Raw genomic sequence first — 6,133 nt, 5'->3', positions numbered from 1 at the left:
AAGATGTGACCATTCTGCTGCAATGAGCTTATGAAGCTGTGCTACAGCCCTGCAGAGAGAGACAGGGTGTTTGATTCACTTCTCAATTAATTTGATTGTGACTCACTGATGACTGGGAGGGCTGGTTTGGACCTTTCTGATCAAAGCAGGTTATAAAGTGTCTGTCTTGTGCCACTCCTCCATTCCCCAAGATGGCTGTCTATACTAGAGACATGACCAGAACTGCTGCTGTGCAGTTGAACCCTACAACTGTTTGGTCCTGCCTCCAGAAAAAGGGCTGAAACTGCTGTGTTGTAGGCTTTGTGGTGTAGTATAGTCCAGCCTCCAAAAGGCTGAGCTGTTCTAAAGATGTTGTTTAAACAAGACTTTTAAAATGGAAATTTTGTTCATCTTCAATGTTGTGTTTTCTGTACTTTAAAAATAAGTGGGGGCCATCATGCTTAACTTCTTATTCCATATAATGAATACAGAGGATGCTCTACAGTTTAGGGGTAAACAAAAAGGTCCCACAGATCTAGGAATAAATCACAGCTGCTATCTTTCTGGCTTAACCTGAGAAAAATTCTGCTATTATGCTAAAACTTGGCTCATCTCTTGATGTTGAAGGTACATGTATCTGTCCTATCAAAAACTATATCTAGGCTGACTTCCCTAATGAGTACAACATACATTTCCAGATATCCTGCCATGGTACAGTACTCCACAATACTCTGAATACTCTGTCACGGGGGCAAAACAACACAGTTAAGTGGAAAAGATCATAAACCCCACAAAATTGGAAAAGAATATTTAGTACTCATGCATATATGTATAGTAAGGAATGTGTACTTTTGAAATATTGAGCAGGCTTCTGTTATAGACTGCAGAATATGTGAAAGCCAATGCCTTTAATTTTCCCTTACATAACCATTGCAAGAAAATTCTATTTTGGATGGTAATGTGTGAGAGGAAATAAGACATAAAAATGAATACTAATGGCTTGTAGAGACAGAGTGCAGGGCAATTCTCCAAGCAATGTGTTTCCTCTAGTATTATGGACAATTAAATTAATCAGTGTCTGAATTCTGGATGACCAACAGTGGTGGAGACAGTATGGAGAGTATTATACTAATTTTGTGCTAATCAATGGGCTGATAAACTTTTCTTCCTCATAAGCAGGGCTTGTTTTAAAAACGACATGCTCCATACTCTTGGTGCTCATTGAACAGAAAGGGGAGAAAATAAAAGTCCAAGACTTAGCCAAACCAGGAAAAACAGATGGTGAAGACTGGTTTTATAGTTGGAGGGGATAAAGAATTTTCTTCTTGCATAAATGTTTATTTTGTCCAAATCTTACATCCTGTTTTATTACACTGCCAGCATGTAGTCTTCACAAAGTGCTCTGTACCTGCAATCACATCCTGAATAGATCAAGTTAAACCCCTCATCAGGCTTTAACTTAGATCTTGATGAATTCAGCTCAAATGTTTTGTTTGTTTTTTTTTTTTTTTTTTTTTTGCAGGATTTACTTCCCTAGGAGCTTTCCTGCATTCATCGTTCAATTTTTGGAATATCTTACACATGATCTGGGCAGCAAGGCTTTTATGTGCATGCATTCTCACAAATGCCTTTGCCAGCAGGATTGGTATCTCGGAGGAGTGTGAAAGTTGGCTTCTGCTTGCGTTTTCTGCACTTAAGTATTGTTCCCCCAATGTCCACTGTACATCCTAGTGCACCATTTCAAAGTGTGAGATAGAAATGCTTGTGGACAATTGGAAAGAAGTGTTGTGTCCTTTGGAGAAACCTTTGTCCTGCTGTACAACTGTGGCTTCTCTTTTCTCTGTAGCCTGAGCTTTACTTTGCATATGCTGTGGTTATGGAGCATGTGCTCTTTGTGGCCATCACATAGGAATGCTTTTGTCTCCTTGCAGGCTGCAAGGTTTTTATAGTGGACAAGAGCTCTTGAGGAAGCCACTGACTTAACTTAGCATATTTTGTGATTCACTTAAAATGTAGAAAGAGCACTCCAAAAAAACTCAGTTTGGAGAATGAAAAAAGAGGGGCCAGGCTAAGCTAAATGCATGGGTCTGTGTTGTGTTGGATGCTGCTTCAGCTGTGTAGCAGTAACTGCAAAGAAAACACCCCACACAACTGCAGCATGCACATTTGTTTCCACTGCTACATTTGTATGATGCTGGAATATGAAAGAAGGGCAGTCTTTCAAAGTAGTTATATATAGTTCCACACACCACACTTCAGCTGTAAGATGTATGACAAAAGCAGTCAAGAGCTGCTGTCAGTATGTAATTTCACCAAATTCTTCTGCCTGTGCTGCTGCTGCATCAGTTTAAAATAGTAACCTCTCTTTATCCTGTTACCTGCACAATGCAAGTCCATAACCATCAGTTTTGTCTTTTTTTTGTGATAGTTAGCAACTACTGGTCAGATGGTGTCATTTGCACAGGGCCTCATGCAGTGGGCCAAAAGCTTAGTTTGGGTTATTCCGGACTTTGTCCAAAAGTGGAAAGTAAAATTTAAAAAAAATCTTACTGGTCCAATATCACTTAGAGTTGGGATTTCTTTTTTATACATACTAAATATGAAACAGGCAGGAGTTTTCTGTTGCACATACTTTGCCAGTGTGAGGAAAAATGAGGATTACGTACTCGGTGGAGGAAAAAACCCCAGACCTTTGGGTGTCCTCCAGTTCCTGCCAGTGGGAGAAATGTTTGTTTTAGCATGACATAGAATGGATGTAAACATTTCTTTTTAAACCTCCCTGTGTGGTTACCTCAGTTATTCAGGATGATGTAAGCCACTGACTTTCTCCCTTAAGTGGTTATGGAGTTAACCCAATATATTTTTTTTGGGAGAGGGGAAAGATATATTTTCTAGACAATTATGTGATTGATTAACAGTATATGGAGACAGAGGAATTAAGCAAAAAATAAGTGCCAGAGAGCGCCAAGTTATTGGGAGAATTCTTGGGGTCAGTTTATGATTTGTGGTTGCTGTTTGTTCTCTGGGCTCTGGTGAGGGTGAATGCTCTCTATGCATGGTGACAGCTAGACAGCAGCCAAGGAATCAGGACAACCAGTCCAGCTTACTGTGCCATCTTCAGCTGAGTGGGGTAGTTGCTTGGACTTTTTTGGTTGGTTGGTTGGTTGGTTCTGACCCCCCACACCCTCCTTGGTAAGTGTAGCCCTCCTTCTGTCCAAGCGAGCCAGAGTAGGAGCTGTTGAAATGTACCTGTGGAGCAAACCTGCCAAGATCCTGATGGAGCACTGGGCTGTGCTTGCCAATGGTGCTCAGCCACCATGTGTTTAGATGTGCTCTGGGAGTGCCTTTGCAGGTGAGGAGCCTCAGACCCACGTGACCTTTGCTTAGAGGTTTTTAGTTTAGGCAGTATTTACTGTGAGGTGTAAAATATACAAGTCTAAACTGATATTTAATGTTTTGACTGTGTATTTAATGCTTTTTTTTCCCCCCTCACTAATTGCATGTTTTTCAGTGCTACTTATTAATGTGTTTTTCTCTTTCATTCTCCATTAGCTGTTTTCAGTACAAATGTCCCAGATTTCCAGTGAAAATGTTCATAATGCCAAGTAGACACAAATGAGCCATAAAATTTAAATCTGTAAACTGTAAAAGAACCTCAACCAAACAAAACTCCATAACCAAAACACAAGAAAAACCACTTTTCCTACCTCGTGAATAAGTACATCATGAATGATATGCAATAATAATGAAACTAGGGATTTACATCCAGGTAAAAGATCAGCCAAACTTTAGTGCCTGCCTCTTGGGTGATTTGTTTGATTTTATTACTTGATAGTAGAAAGTGAGGGCTGTGGTTCAGGTATTGTAGATTCTTGCAGAGCAACTGTGGTGTTTAAGTGTGCCACCACAGAACATGACCAAAGGCTTTCTTAGGTGTAACACAGCTTTAGCTGAAACTCTTTCCCAAGCCACTGAATGTCCCATTGAACACAGAGAAGTCTGAATATTGTCCAGCATAGTTCTTGACCATTTGTTTCTGGGGGGAAGTTGGTATAAGTTCCTATAAGTGAGTAGGATGAAAGCAAAATAAATTATGTCCAAAATTAATTATTTCCCTTTTCCTATGCCCTTCTTCCTCTCTGACCTTTTCCTCCATGTATTGAGGCCAAGGGACTTTCCAAGAATTTATTTCACAAACAAACAGCTATAAAGCCTTTAATATTTATAGCATAATCAGTTTGTTTTGATGTCTGAGATAGTTTTGGTCAGAGCCTTCCAGCAAAAATAGCGCTGCCCACAAGACAGTATTTCCAAGTTCTTGATTTGTGCAAGAATTCCTCTCTGCTTAGTAAGCTGTTGGATAAGACTCTTGCTTTGAAGTTACTTAGACCACCCCAAGCAGCCCTTGGTCCTTTAGGTCCAAACACATCAGCTTCTTATCACTGGATAGGAAGAAAGGTCTGTTTTTTCTCCTCTTTCAGAGTTTTGTAATGCTGGATTCATAGGCTGCATTGGAGAGATGGGTGTGGACCTACTGCTGCGGCCTCCTGCCTGCTCTCTCCTGCTGTCTGTGCAGTGGCTACGTGGGGTGGAGAGACAAGAAGGTAAAGGGGAGCCCAGCAGCTAAAGCAGCAGCCCCTCTCTTCCCTCCCTCATGCTCAGGAGATGAGTGACAGGCCTCTGAATAAAAGGCTAGTGGGACAAGATACGCGATTTGCAAAGTTTGTTTTCCTGTAGAAGTGTGGGAACATTGTGGAGGGATGATGTGTCACACAGTGTTAGTGCAGAGGTAATATGAGGGAGTCACTATTTAAAAACCAAAAAGTTTTGGCAGCATATGAGCTCCTGGTATGGCACAGGCATGTTTCACCTAGTGCTGCACAGAGACGCCTTTATTAAGGCAAAGTGAACAAGTGAGCTGGGGCTGTCTGGGAGAGGCAGTGAGGCAGCACCCCGGGGTGCTTATGCCACAAGAAATGCATTTGACCTGCTACTGACTGTGGCTGGCTGTTGTGCTTGGAATGGATGTGGTCTGCGTGGGAAATAAGGCTTTTTAGAAGGATGTGGAACAGGCTCTGGTTTTGGCATCATGACTCATTTTCCCAGTGGTTGACCAAAGGTGGGGAGGTGTGATGAAAAGCTGTGATGAGAAGTACTCCTGCTGTCCTTCTTGCTATCAAGAAATGTCAGGGAGTGAAAACAAACATCACTAGAAATTTGAAGTTCAGAAAACTGGAACCAGCCATGGTAACCAAAGCGCATGACTTCTCCCACAGGTCACTCTTGCAAATGCAGATTTTTCATCTAGTTTGCAATGAAGTATTTGGTGTGTTTTCAAAATGCAGAAGATTTCAAGCACCCTCTGGTCTCACACAGTGTTTGCTGCTCATGTAGCTGGCTGTGAAGAGAGACATCTTGGCTAGTGAGGGTGATTCTGGCAGTGTTGTCTCAGGGCAGGAGCTGTAAGGTGAGAATTGCATCCCTATGACTAGTTTGATACAAGCTTTTTGGGTTGGATATGCGTAACATGCCTACATTTTAAAATGAAGTGGAAATCAGTTATAAAATCCCAAAAAACATCCAAAAGCCATTAGTGGAAAAAGCTGTCAAAACATGGTTCTCTGGTTGCTTTCCAGTACTCTTGCCTAGTTTGCACCCCTAAGACAAAATTCCAGGTTCTGCCTCAGTGGAAGGCAGCACTCTAGGTGACCCCAAAGGCTCACTTCTGTTGTTCAAAGCACAGGCCAAGCAACATTTCTGTTGTTTTTCTCTAGGTATTGAGTGATTTCCAGTGATGACCAGTCTATTCAGTTTCTTGCCACCTTCTCCCTTTGCTCAAGGTGCCCTTGCTGAGCACCTCAGGCAGTTTCAGCATTGTCACACTTGTGTGCCTGCAGAAGGCAGTGTTGTGTTCAACATTCTTGTGCTGATTTGTACTTGAGGACAAAGAAGAAATTCTGCTAAGTAAACAGGGCTTGTCTGGCAAGAGGTTCTGTCCAATGCAGCCACTAGGTCTGATTGTTCCTTCTACTTTGGTGTCAAATCTGAGTGATTGATTAGAGCTGTTCTGATTTATGATTGTAGGGGATGAAATGAAAATAGGATCTTGTTGATGAAGAGGATTCAAATGAACATTTGAACAATATGATAAAGG

The sequence above is a fragment of the Corvus kubaryi genome, unplaced genomic scaffold (assembly GCF_017639235.1).
Source record: "Corvus kubaryi isolate FWS band 111438036 unplaced genomic scaffold, C.kubaryi_AGA036_p1.0 65104, whole genome shotgun sequence".
Classification (NCBI taxonomy): Eukaryota; Metazoa; Chordata; class Aves; order Passeriformes; family Corvidae; genus Corvus; species Corvus kubaryi.
Note: the sequence above shows the minus strand (reverse complement) of the source record.